A 14,703-nucleotide genomic window follows, 5' to 3' on the forward strand; every position below is an offset into this window, starting at 1 on the left:
AGGCCTTATTGAGCCATTCATCATATCAGAGATATTATGTTGCGTTTCAAATTCGATGTTGATTGGCTTAGTGGTGCATGCAGCTGTCTCTCTGGATCATCTCCCATATACTGTGTCCATTTCAAACTTGAAAGGAACTCTCAAAAAGTGTCAATGTAAATAGGAGGCGGGTGATAGTTAAAGGAACACTCCGCCCATTTTCAACCAGCTGTGTATCATTAGAACATCAGTAGTATATCAGAAAACTGTAAACGGTTTTGAAGTCTGTCATTTAATTTGACAGTTATTGAGTGTTAAAGTGTGGACCAGTGACATCACTGGTCCACACTAACTCAAATTAATAACTCATTAACTCAAATCAACTCTCAATAACTGTCAAACTATTCATCATTCATCTAGTTTGACAGTTATTGAGAGTTGATTTGAGTTAATGAGTTATTAATTTGAGTTAGTGTGGACCAGTGATGTCACTGGTCCACACTTTAACACTCAATAACTGTCAAATTAAATGACAGACTTCAAAACCGTTTGCAGTTTTCTGATATACTACTGATGTCCTAATGATACAAAGCTGGTTGAAAATGGGCGGAGTGTTCCTTTAAGGACACATTCCTGCACATTCATCCTTCTGTACTTTGGGGAGGAGTTAGCAAGTATCCCCTGCAGTGTTGAAGCAGCCTTTGCACATTAAACAGTGTAATGATCCCTCCCAAAAGCAGGTCCTCGTTAAATCTTCAGCTCTTTCCAATTACTGAGCCAGTTTGTGAGGTATCCTGATGAAAGTACAGCTAAACATTATGCATTGCGGGATTGTTTGATAAAGACACAATTTGCACAATGTTTTGAGAGTGGTATCTGTTTTCCAGCTTTGAGAATGTATTATTTTTGTATGATTATTATGATTATGATTATGATTATATTATTATTGATTATTATTTATTTATTTATGTATTTATTTTGCTTTTTGCACGTCACTGACTATCTTTACTTTTTTGAGCCGCTATTTGTTTCCAACCTATATTTCTATAAACAACATTATCTAACGATGTCTGCAAAGTGTCACAAGCTATGATTTGAGGTTGAACAGGTCAATGTCCTGCTTGCTCTTCAAATAGAAGTCCATTCGGTGGTACAGGTTGAAGTTGCAATGCTTGTTTGCATTAAAATTCCCAGCAGTCACGGCCGGATCTACCATATATGAGCAACCTGGACAGGTGCAAATATGGCCCTGCCTCTGCCTGCAGTTAACCGTGTTATTTCCTGATTAAAATGGTTCAAATAAAGTGAAGCTGTGTTGAGCCTGCAAGATTGTATCAGGCTTATTCAATTAAAGTGGGGTTGAGTCTGAGGAAGGCCTGTAACCATAGTGAGGGCTCCTTGATAAGCAGAGGTCTGCTAAATGTCCAGCCTGAGAGAGGGAGGATGGACATCTGCAGCAGCAGCACAGGACAAATGTTGAGCTATAATACTGCTAATAATGACTGTTTATTTATTTGTTTATTTGGACGGGACAGTGCAAAATTAATGAACACAGAAACCATAGAACAGATAATAAAACCTGGAACATAGTAAAAGTGTAAAAATTGCCGGATTTAGCACGAGGCTAATTTCCATCCGTTGTCCCCATAAAACATAAAACACAATAAACATAAAATGTAAAACATAATAAAACATACATAAAACATAGGTCGCAGCAGTACACTCTAAAACTACGTGAAACATAAGTAGCAGCAATACACTCTAAAATACATGGCAGCAATTACTCTTATAAAAATAAAATTACATAATACACAAAAAGAAAGAGAAGAAAAACATACTACCTGTGCCTTTCTACTTTTACTTTGTACTTGATCATTTATCGTTTGAGATTGTTCTGTTTGCTCCATCTTCTGCAATTGCTGTGATCGCTGCATGCAGCTGCTGCACAAAGACACAAAGCGACTCGTTTGTAACATGATTACTCACTATGGCTATGACAATTATCTTGAATCTTGATCTTGAATCTTGAATGTGCCCATAGAGACACTGCATGAAATAGGCCACGCCCATCACGGGGGAAAGCTCCCCGGATCATTTCCATACACCAGCGTCATTTTCCTTGAATTAAACATAGCTAAAAGCTGTTGTGTGGTGGGCTGAGCAGACAACAAATGTAAAAAAATCGCCAATTAAAGTTTTTTTGTACTCCCAAGCAAAACGACATTGAGAATTGACAGCAGAGAAAAATGTGGATCTAGCTGTCAGTGAAGTAAGTTGGAGTGTTGATGTTCCGTATATATGATCTTTGTGTGCAACACGCGACCATGCACGCGACATAGGAGAACGCCAGGATTGGGGGGGAGTTTTTGTTTCCCCCCGTTTTGGGCGTGGTTTCTGAATGATGACGCGCTCCGCAGTGTCTCTATAGTTACATGTCCATGCCACACACTTTGGAAGATCTTGAATTTGCTCTTCACTATAGTTCAGTTCTGACAATAGTTTATTTCTCCAAAGCATGTTTCACTGTGTAGTATCCTACTACTATCATTCGAGAGCTGTGTGTATGCAAGTATGCATGTGCGTATGTACTGTATGTAGGGGGCGGCTTTAGCTCAGGAGGTAGAGTGGGTCGGCCAATGACGCAAGGGTTGGCGGTTCGATCCCCGCTCCCTCCCAGCTGCTGTCGTTGTGTCCTTGGGCAAGACACTTAACCCTCCTTGCTCCCGATGGTGTGTAGGCACCCTGCGTGGCAGCCTGCCGCCATCGGTGTATGAATGGGTGAATGTAGACTATCTACTGATTGTAAAGCGCTTTGGATAAAAGCGCTATATAAATGCAGGCCATTTACCATGTATGTATGTATGTACGTATAGTGTATCTATGTATGTGTGTGTGCGTGCGCGTGTGCGTGCGAATGCAGTGCAGTGCCGAATTTCAACATGAGTTTTGTCACACCCCCAAAAAAGTGCGCCCATGGCACATCATCTCCAGAGTCTCAATGGAACAAATAGGCACTCTGCTACTACTTAGGGGTCTTTCATCCACTTCTCTTTCTGCCTGATTGTGTTGTTGTTCTCATGTTGCAGTGTTTACCGCCTGCCTGCTGGGTCTGCGGTCTGCCTCATGCTTCATCTGAGCAGAAGGTCAAGTGGATTCTGGTGTGTGTGTGTGTGTGTGTGTGTGTGTGTGTGTGTGTGTGTGTGTGTGTGTGTGCCTGCTGAGGGAACCAGAGCCAGGCCCAGTTGAATGTGACCACTATGGCTACTCTTACCAACACGGCAGCATTTATTGTTACACTATTTCAGTATTATAGTTGTAGAATTTGTGTTCTTACTATTTTCACTGGTAAAAGTCCCGCTCTTTGTTCAGCGTGTGCAGCAGTGATCAACAGCATGAACAGCTGACAGAACAATTAATGCAATCGATTCAACAACGACAAAACAATAGGCACATTTTAGATCATATTTATTAAAGGTTTTTCATTCTCCTCTCTCTCTCTCTCTCTCTCTGCTGTGCATAAATCATTCATATTCAATGAATTATGCATTTGTTCATAGTTTTTGATACATATCAGACAATCAACATGACAATGACAAAGATTTGGTTATCCTCTTATGCAGGGATTGAACGCACCCCTCCTGTAAGTTGGTCTAGATCAGATGAAGTCGGGTGTAAGTGAACAGAGAGCTCATTTGGCCTAATAGATTGACCATTTATCAAAACCGAGCGTCTTCTCTTGGCTGGCGCACACAGTCCTGGGCAGCTGTCCAGTGATGAGCGAGGAGCCTTTTAATACCCTATCGACACGGAGAACTTTGATTTGTGTCACAGTCGTTCACGTTTGATTGTGCCTCTGTCCCTCCATGCCTTTCTCTCTCTTTAATGATCTTGTCCTTCACTAAAGCACCACCCTGCGCTCTGCTGCTCCACAGTGTCCTGGGATCCCTCTCTCTCTCTCTCTGGTAGAGAGAGCTCCGCTGCCACAGTGTCCTGGGATCCCTCTCTCTCTCTCTCTCTCTCTCTCTCTCTGGTAGAGAGAGCTCCGCTGCCACAGTGTCCTGGGATCCCTCTCTCTCTCTCTCTCTCTCTGGTAGAGAGAGCTCCGCTGCCACAGTGTCCTGGGATCCCTCTCTCTCCCTCTCTCTGGTAGAGAGAGCTCCGCTGCCACAGTGTCCTGGGATCCCTCTCTCTCCCTCTCTCTGGTAGAGAGAGCTCCGCTGCCTTTGATGTCCCACCACGTACAGTAGTAGGCCTACACATGCAGCACTCTCTCTCTTAACTGTGATTCTTTGCCTCGTCGTCTGCCCTGGTTTAGCCGGAGGAGATGCTTAATCACATCTTTTCTTATAGACACACTGGGTATTAGGGATACAGCTGTAACAAGTTGCCATAATACTGCGGTAATAGGGAGTATTCTGCAGAGTTGGGCGAAGTTAGTTTGTTTTAGTATTTAATAATTGATTGGATTTATATAGCGCCTTTCTAGATACCCAAAGCGCTTCACATATCAGGGGAGGGAGGGAGGGGGAGGGAAGAGGAAAGAGTTCCTGGAACCCAAAGGTTACAATTTCGATCCCCGCATAAACTAAATGAGAGGAAATTCCACCCTCTGATAATCTTACACTCGTATGCGTCATCAAACTGTGACCCTCTGTGCATTCCGGGGGTTATTTTGTGATGAAGTGTTGTAATTTACCTTTTTCTTGTACGCACTTTGCCTCAACTTGCCTCGTCCGCTTCAGTGAGCTGCTACATTTGCCAGAATGCCTTTTGACAACCTCCAGAGAACAGGCTGAACTTTTAGTTTCTGTTGCATTCAGCTGGGAGTGTTGTTCATGTAGGTAGGTGCAAGCACAATTGCTTGCACCTGCTTTACTTCCTACCTTTTCGACACAAATTGGCTGATTTGGCGGCATGTGAAATAGGCGTATCCTGTAGTAATAGTAACAGCAAAAGAACAGATTCTTTTTTTTTGCTTGAGTGTCGCACCCCTCACCCAAAACATAACATGCCTTGTGGGTGCAATGCATTATGGTCTATAGAGGCTTGGTGGAGTCTCTACGATGGATTTCCCCCCGTATCATTTTTGCCGACGCAAAATGGCAAGCCTAGAAAGAGGCCGTTGCTCTCATTTACTATTGATGTTTAGATAACGTTAGCCAAATTTCTTTCTGCTATCAAACTCCTTTGCAGCTGGAAATATCTCAACGTATTCTCATGAAATGTTCATATGATATCTTATGAAAACAATTTTCCTCAAGTTTTGTGCACTTGCAGTAGGGGTCGGAATCAGAAGTTTGATCATGATACAATTATATCGATTCATTGAACAACGATGCAATATTTGCCGATATCACAAAATCTGCGCCTCGATACGATTTCGATACGATTCCATCCAGGGCGCTGCGATCGATATCAGACGATATGCGTTGATTTATATCTGAGAGGGGAGCGAATATCCTCTCCCTCTTTTTCTTGCATGCTCGCCATGACATTCGCATTGTTTGTATGCGGAAAGAGGTGTGCTTGGGCAGGAATGGTGACGCAGACGTGGCGTGGAATTTCAAAATAAAATAATAGAAATAATGTTTATTTCTTATGGCGTCATGGCGATTTACTGTATATCGATGTTTTCAATTTGCAGCGATGCTATTGCTACTGCGCCCCGGCTTATTTGGATGTTGCACTCCCGTGGCGCCGATTTCAGACGTTGAGAATGGGTTGACATTACGCGGGTTATAGTCTCACTTACCAGAGTCTCCCAGCAAAAGGGGCGAGGAGAGTCTGGCTGGGGACGCTTTCTATTGTGGACTTGAGGGGAAAAAGGCTGTTTACAGCCATCCACCAAACGTAACATGCAGGCTGCTTCATTGCATAATCCACATCAATCGTTTTCAGCGTGTAGCAACGAGCTAGCGACTAGCGCTGCTGTTGTTATTGTTTCAAAGGCAGCGGCGTTTCGGCATTCGACACGTATATTCGACACGTGCAGCATCAGAGGCATAGGGCCTACAGATTCGACACGGAGGCTTGGAAACGAAATCCAAATACGGTCGCAGCCGCAGTCAGAGCGGGTCGGAGCCAATGCAGAGATTGCAGGGAGCGGAATGGGATTTCCATCCGGCACCGACTGAAATGGTCGGCACCAATGAGAGAGCTAAGTCCACCATGCTGCTTCAACCCAGTCATTACTTTTAGTCTGAATGTTTCATGAGAACAGCCTGAATATCTCAACGCGACGTCACATCGTCTACATTTTGCCATGCAAGAAACATACACAACACAATGGGGCCTCAACGGGACCAATAACTTGTTTTTAACATTGTTCCAAAGTATGGATTTTTGAGCAACGGCGACTACAGCTCAAACCATACCTGCCGACTCAGTGTTAGTCAGTCACTCTGGATATGAGCATCAGTTAAATCTCTGAAATGTATTGTAAAGCACATCCTAAAATGAGTAGTCATTGTTTAGTCATAACTAGGGGTGTCACGATACACTAATTTCACGATACGATACACGATATTGGGTTCACGATAACGATACGATACGATATTTTAACAATATATTTTTTAACAAAAGTAAATAATTTTTATGTATTTATTTATCATTTATTTAACTATGTGAGTCCCGTTGAAATCGAAACCTCTTTTCAAGGGAGCCTGGGAAAATACTGGAAAAATAGTCTTTCATTTGAAATACACAAAATACAAAACAAATGCTGTTTTTGGAAATTGTTATTATAATAACTAGAAAACAACATGGAAGAGAATGCTTCTCTTGCAATTGAATGTGTCACACTGTCACAAACTAAATGTTTGTTGCATGGTGAAATAAAAATAAAGTATACAATCTATTTCTTAAAAAACTCATGCTCAATGGTCCCTAAACTTATGTAATCTTATGTACCCCTTGAGCTGTTTTGCCATGCCCCTGGGTTTCAGTATACATTTTTTTTTACGATATCATTTTTTTCTGACGATATCGATATCGTGACGTTTCGATATCGCGATATATCGTGTGACGGAATATCGTGACACCCCTAGTCATAACTTATGACTGTACACAGCAGTCTTTGTTGAGTCTGCGGTTGAACGTAAGTGGCGGCAGCACACTCCAAAATGACGAGGGGGATTTGAGGGGTGGGGTGCGTGATGCTCTATTACCCCCCCCCCCCCCCCCCAAACCCTGAAGCCTTCTGTGTGAGTCCTCTCATTCACTCAAGTGTGAGTGGGCCCTCGCTGACGGCCGCAAGCAAATGCCAGAGTGAGGGCCGTATTGAAGAGGAACACAAAGCCCAGCTAAGCCTCTCTAGTCCTTATGTAAGAACGTCAGAGAGCGCTATATGCCTCGCAGGTCGCTGGCATTTGAGTGACAATATGACTCAATATGACTCGACTCGGTCTGAAGTCACTGCTCCCAGCGATAGACTGATTTTCCGTGTGTGTGTGTTTTTCCGAGGAGAGAGTATTAATGAGGAGATCAATTTAGAAACGCTCAACAACAAGCCAACGTACAGTACGGAACGTTCCATTCCCTCTGTCTCCGTGTTTAATAATAATACATGGCATTTATATATAGCGCTTTTCTAGAACTCACAATCGCTGTATTTGAATCCCATTAATCCGTGTGGCCATTGCATTCCTCTGTGCACAAACTGATGATGGCTGTCTTAAAATAGTTGCCCCACACGACCCCAATTCTTCCTTGTTACCAAATTGTGAAGCAGATACATTTCTACACCTGCTGGTTCACCATGATGAGCTCTGTAGCCGAATTTGAACGACAAGAGTGATCATTACTTGCAGTTGGTCCCGCTGCTCCCTCGCCGGCCCCTCTCTTCTAGGGCAGTGGTTCTCAAACATTTTCACGTCAAGGACCCCTAAAACTGACACAAATTAGACCACGGACCCCCATTTGATTTTGTCCCAGGGTCCCCCCATCTGATAACATGTTTGCTTTTAGATGTTTTATTACAGAAGGTGTATGACACCCTTGATCAAAATAATCATACATTATGTCATTGTGTTACTTATGAATGGAATGATAGTGAAAATAAATTATTCTCCCTTTTTGCTGCAGACCCCCCCCCCCTTCCGGGGCGTCCCCCGACCCCACTTTGAGAAGCGCTGCTCCAGGGTTTTGCTCTGAGGCCATTGCTGCTGGCTGGTCAGATTTTGAATCGCCGTCCTCCAGTCAGGAGTTCAGCAGGTAGTTGTTCTCGTTCGTCTGCTGGGTCTGTCCCGCGCCGCTGGGAGCCAGCACCGCCACCGGCGCCCCCTCCTGGACGGAGGGCACCTTGCAGGCTCGGTATATGATCAGAAAGAGGAACAGCAGGAGGACGCCGACCAGCGTGTTGCACGCGATGGCCACGAACGCAGCTGTCGATAGTCCTGTCGCGCTCCCTTCAGGGTCCATCATGAAGAGTGCCCTGCTGGTCAGCTTCAGGACTACAGCTTTATGTTGGCTCCATGGTGTCCTTAGTCCGTTAATGGGGAACGAGGAAGACTCTGAGCATCGTCTATGCCTCGGCTCAAGACTTAAATCAAAATGAAGCTTGAAGAACAGAATTATGATTCCTTAAGCCTAAATGGATTGAACTCACTGTTTTTTTTCAGTGTATTATTATTATCAGGTGCTGCGCATTGAGGCAAAACATCAATATATATTCTAATGCCAAGAGGGCAGTGTTCCGACTGTGCTCATTGCTTTTCGCGGTCTCCTCGACTATCTAAATGGGCCAGGGGTCGGAGCAGAGGAGTCTCTCTGCAGAGATGTGTATCAGCACCTGCCGAGACTCTGCTTCTCTCTCTGGCACGTCACCACTCCTCCATTCAGAGGAGCCTCGCCACATCTCCTGGCTCACTTGATTCACAACTCGGCCTTTAGGGACTCACAGCTCCAGCAAACACCCTCCAATGTCTGCAGGGGGAGACAGATAGGACGGTTAGGAAGAATTTGATACAAACAAAACACAGGATAGGTGCATGCGGAACAAACTCCTTAGTTGGTTATCAGTTGTGCAGTGGGAGAGTTGGCCTTTCACATGGCTGCCTGCCTCCGAACAGGTGCAAGCTACCTGAGCTGGTGATGAGAAGACATGCAGTAGACCCTTTTCACGGGGGCCATTTTGTGTCGGAAAGGCAGGGTAAACACAGGTGCAAGCAAAACACTAATGAGGGTTTCCAGATTCAAGATCCAATAGTTTATTGCCATATCAAAGAATCGATTGGAATTTGTCTTGGCGTGTGCTCATAACAGACAAACAGAAACAACCACAAATGACAACAACCACGCATTCACAGGGCAATATGACTGCACATATATGAAATATATATATAAAAAGAAACGGTAAAAACAACAGTAAAGTGCAGCCAGTGTGTCATACAGTAAACATTCATGACAGAGCAAAAGAAAGAGAACTCTGCAGAAGGACAAGGTGCATTAAAAGGTGTCGGTGCATTAAAAGACCCTGCTAGGGGTCATAGTTAGATTGGGGTCGTGAGCTGAACAGCTGAGGAGGAGTTAAGGGCTCTTACTGCTTCAGGGTACGTGCCGTTACGCAGACGAGTGCTTCTGCTCTTGATACTGTGCAACCTTTTCCCTGAGGGAAGAGGGGCAAAAAGAGCATGAGCTGGGTGGGAGGGGTGGTCCTTAATTATCTTCAGCCCCAGCTTCAAAACATCGTAGATGTCACTGATGATGCTGGGCATATCTTTGCCAATGATTTTAGAAGGCGTTTTCACTACCCTGTTCAGCCTCACTCTGTCCTCAGCTGAGCAGTTACCAAACCAAACTGTGACGGAGAATGTGAGCACACTCTCTATCATGGCTCGGTAAAAGTGACACATCTCTGTTTTTGAGACCCGGCCTAAACTACTTGAGTTGTCTCAGAAGAAACAAACGCTGCTGAGCTTTCTTTACAATAATGTCTACATTGGCACTCCATGAGGATGAGGAGATGGTGGTCCCCAGGAATTTAAAGCTCTCCGCAATCTCGATAGCCTGATCGTTTATAAGTAAGGGCTGGAGCTCGACTTTGTTTTTGCGGAGGTCTACAACCATCTCCTTGGTCTTGGAGAGGTTTAGGCTCCAACTTCCATGATTGGAATTTGGAAAACCTCATTAGTGTACAAAATGCCCCCCGTGAAAAGGGTCTATGCAGGAAACCATTCAGTGCTTACTAAGTCAAACCTCAAGTAGGAACTGCTGTTTGGACAGCACAATTAGTTATGTCGATGCATCTGCTCTTCCACATACACGCTCATACACACACCAGAGCCATATAATAGAAGAGTTCCGACATCTCCATTCACTCCAATGGACCAGTTTTTTTCCAGGAAGTAGAAAGTGGAACTCTTGAGTAAAAAAAGCAGCACTGTCGAGTTGCAGCAAAATAGACAGTTTGTGTTGTACTCTGAAAGGGTTTTTCATCCCTTGAATCAAATTGTACATTATCAGCTTTATTTTAGCATGCAAAAGTAGCGCGAGACCCATTCCTGGCTGTTCATTGGCTAATGAGTCTCGCATTTTGGTCCTCTGCTGACACCACTCTCTTACTAAAGGACACTAACACACACTACATACTTGGTGTGCTCATCTCTGTCTTCATAATCTTTCAAATTGAGATCAGTGATAAGGACGGACCATATGCTAATGTGCACGCATAATATCAGGAACTATCAGCATCTGTAATGCAAAGAGTTAACTATTAATTTACATTACATGGGGGTGAATAATCATGTGGAGAGCGACACTTAGATGTGTCCACTTGTCAGTTTACCCTCAGAGGTTTTTGAATCCATACAAGTATGAAAGCTACAAACATGATATAACATATTACATAACATTACATACATTAGCTAATTCATTCTTTAAAAAAAAGAATTTGCCTTTCATACAATATTTACATCAGAGAATAAATATGGATAATGTAAAAAAAAAATCAAGTTAGATTAGTTCTTTTTATATGTGTGTCACATAGTGTTTCCTCTCGGATGGAGCGGGGGTGAAGCACGCACGCAATTTATTTATATATTTTTTGCACAAAAATGTTCTTCGCAGAGCACACCATGCTGGGAGTTCTACATCTCTGCCAGCACCAGAAGGGCTCTTGAGACCGAAGTCCAGTGGTCAGCTTTTGGCAAAATAACACTTTTGCGCTTCATTTTTTGAGGGGGACATTTTAAGCACCTTTTAATATCGGAGGGGACATGTCCCTTGTCCCCTGTGCTTCCTACACCTGTGCAGTGTCCTGTTTATGCTTTACTCACATTATGCGAATTGACCTGAAGCGTCCATAGCAGAAAATAATATAACATTAGTCTCGCCTCTCTTCTCCTCTGCTGAAATATGCGCCCCCACTGCTGAATGCATATAGGGGAAACACTGCACATGTTCATATGGATTTATTGAACAGTGATGATAATTTATTTCATTTGCATTCTACAGTATGCAATAAAGATTTTGTCCAATGTACTTTAAGTTCCCTCAACCATGGCACCAGCTTGCCCTAGTTCTCCATTCAAAAGTTTTTCTCTGCCTCCTCAAAGCCTGCTTAATAGCATGAGGACGGCCACTTCCTGTGACAAAGCACTCAAACTCCTCCAGAACCTTCGTGAATCACAGGGATATAACCTGAATGAATTATTCACTCGCCCTCCCGCCCTCTCTCTCTCCCTCTCTCTCTCTCTCTCTCTCTCTCTCTCTCTCACACACACACACACACACACACACACACACACACACACACACACACACACACACACACACACACACACACACACACACACACACTCCCTCCCTATCTCAATCAATCTAATGTAGTTTTTCTCTATCTCTTTCTCTATCTGAGTAGCCTACATTTTGCTATCGCACATAAAGTGAAATAAAACCTGGTACTGCGGCTGCCCCCTATAGGTTGTTGGGTGACCCCACTCGAATGCATTGCTCGGCCGCACACTCAAACACATGTACATGTGAGTGAGATCACACACACACACACACACACACACACACACACACACACACACACACACACACACATATGACAGATCTGCTTTACGTTTTAATGCACATAGACATCAGATATTTCGCATTTCACATTTCATACTCTAGCAAGCTGTATCCGTGTGTGTGTGTGTGTGTGTGTATGTATGTATGTGTGTGTGTGTATGTATGTATGTGTGTGTGTGTGTGTGTGTGTGTGTGTGTGTGTGTGTGTGTGTGTGTGTGTATGTGTGTATGTGTGTACATGTGGTTTTGTGTGTGTTTGAGAGAGAGAGAGAGAGAGGGTGAGTGAATAATTAATTCAGGTTATATGGGTTATATGACAAAGCTGAGAGAGAGCAGCTTTGTCAAAATCCCAATGTGGGAGGAGAGGAGCCTAATAACGCCCTGGCGCTCGGCTCTTCGCTAATAAATGAGTAATATTATTCATGGGACCAGTTCAAGAGGTTGTTGCCCCTGAGAGTCCGAGGACACACAACTCATTACAGGTATCATAATGAACGAGAGAGAACATCATCTTGTGATTATACTTCATTCTGAGCCAGCCCCGTGGAAGAGCATCCCCCTAATAACACTGATTTGGTCACCACAGAAAAAGAAGAAGTGAAGACTTCTCCATGTATTTTATTATTGTGCCTCCACATGGCAGCAGTGCGTATAGTCATACATATACCGTACTTGGTTTCCTGTAAGTTCCTCACTTACCCCACAGACTCACTCAGCCAACAGTTTGTGTTCTGGACAAAATATTCCCACTGTGTGTGATTCAGTCTTCTTCTGTCATCCGCTGTGGAGATGATGCTGTTGTGGTGGTGGTGGTGGTGGTGGAGAAATAGTTCTCTCTCTCCAGCCGTGTCTCCCTCTCCCTCTCCTCCTCTCGATCTTCTGCGCTGCACTACACACAGGGTGGAAGGGAGACAGGACTGTGAGAGAGAGAGAGAGAGAGAGAGAGAGACAGAGAGAGAGAGAGAGAGAGAGAGAGAGAGAGAGAGAGAGAGAGAGAGAGATAGCTCCAATAGCAGAGAGACAGAGAGAGAGAGAGAGAGAGAGACAGAGAGACAGAGAGACAGAGAGAGAGAGAGAGAGAGAGAGAGACAGAGAGAGAGAGAGAGAGAGAGAGAGAGAGAGAGAGAGAGAGAGAGAGAGAGAGCTCCAATAGCAGAGAGACAGAGGGAGGAGGGGCCGTGCCAGAGGATGACAGCAGTGATATCAAGCATATGGGAGAGAGGGAAACGGTGTGGATGTAATTACACAGGGATTCTGCTGCAAACAGGAGGGAAGAGGGAGGTGTTGTTACAGAGAAGAAGCAAAGCCGGCTGTCAGACAAACACCAGACTTGTGGCTCACACGCCCCCCACCCCCCCAGCTCCCCTCCCCCCATGCAGACAAATATAACAAATGGTTTCAGAGGTTCAACACAGAGGTGGGAGTGGAGCGGAGCGGAGGCATGCCCAGCTATTTTTAGAGCGGGCATGGCAGCAAGGGGACGCTTCAGCTACCCCTGGAATGAGCCAAGCTCCCCCCTATAATTAGCACCCCCTGTGCAATTCTCTTTGGGGAATAAGATAAGTAAAACTTGGCATACAGAATGATTATAACAAGGCTCATTTCATAGAAAAGATGGTCATTATTCTTTGCCAATAATAATAATAATAACCCCACTAACCTCTGCTCAATTGTGATTTGATTTGTTGCGCTGTTCATTATAGGGTAGATATTGGAGAGAGAGTTGCAAAATAAGGACTTATGGAAGCGATGGATTGGACATAGACAGCGTGATTTATTACAAAAGTAACATATTACATGTAATATATTACTTTTAGCAGTAACTCAGTAATATAACTTATTACCAATAGGATTTCAGTAATATTATACCAGTTACTTTGTCAAATAACGCACGTTACAAATTGGGTTACATTTTTTTAAATCAAAGCAAATATTTAAATAAAGATACAATAATTTCCTAATCAAATTGTGTGTTTTAATGCAACTAACCACTATAGATGATAATAACAAAGGAAAAGGATAACATTTAGAATTTTGGACAGTTTACACTGACTTCGGTTTAAAATTGTTTTTCGGGATGTTTCCGGGGTGGCGATGTCATTCTGCTGCTGCTGTTATTACAGTGAAAGTAATACAAAAGTAGTGTAATAAGTAACAAGTTACTCTACACAGACAGTAATATTTTAAAGTAAGTCATTACTTTCAAATGAAAGTAACTAGTAATATCATATGTAGTATATTACATTTTGAAATTAACTTGCCCATCACTGCTAGTGAGTAGGCTGCACATTTTTTTAGTTGCTGATTTTAAGTGACTAGTTATCAGCAATGAGTGGCCACAGTGGACACCTGTGAAAGGTGAAGAGGTTAAAACGTTACAAGCATTTTCACTTTTTTATTTTATTATCACCCTTTAATTAGCATGCCTCACTACATATATGTCTTCAAAGACAAATAGCGGAGATGTGTTGAGTTGAATTGAGACGAGTTTGTAAACATATTTTTCTATTCATTAATGAAATAGGTTTAGGAGTCAGCAACATATTTGTGGAATGGTAAATGGTAAATGCATTTATATAGCACTTTTATCCAAAGCGCTTTACAATGTGCCTACATTCACACAACGAAGGTGGCCAGCTGCCACGCAGGGTGCTGACACAGCCATCGGGAGCAATTCGGGGGTCAGTGTCTTGCCCAAGGACACTTCGA

This window comes from Poromitra crassiceps, assembly GCF_964638095.1.
Source record: "Poromitra crassiceps genome assembly, chromosome: 25".
In the NCBI taxonomy this organism is placed as follows: domain Eukaryota; kingdom Metazoa; phylum Chordata; class Actinopteri; order Beryciformes; family Melamphaidae; genus Poromitra; species Poromitra crassiceps.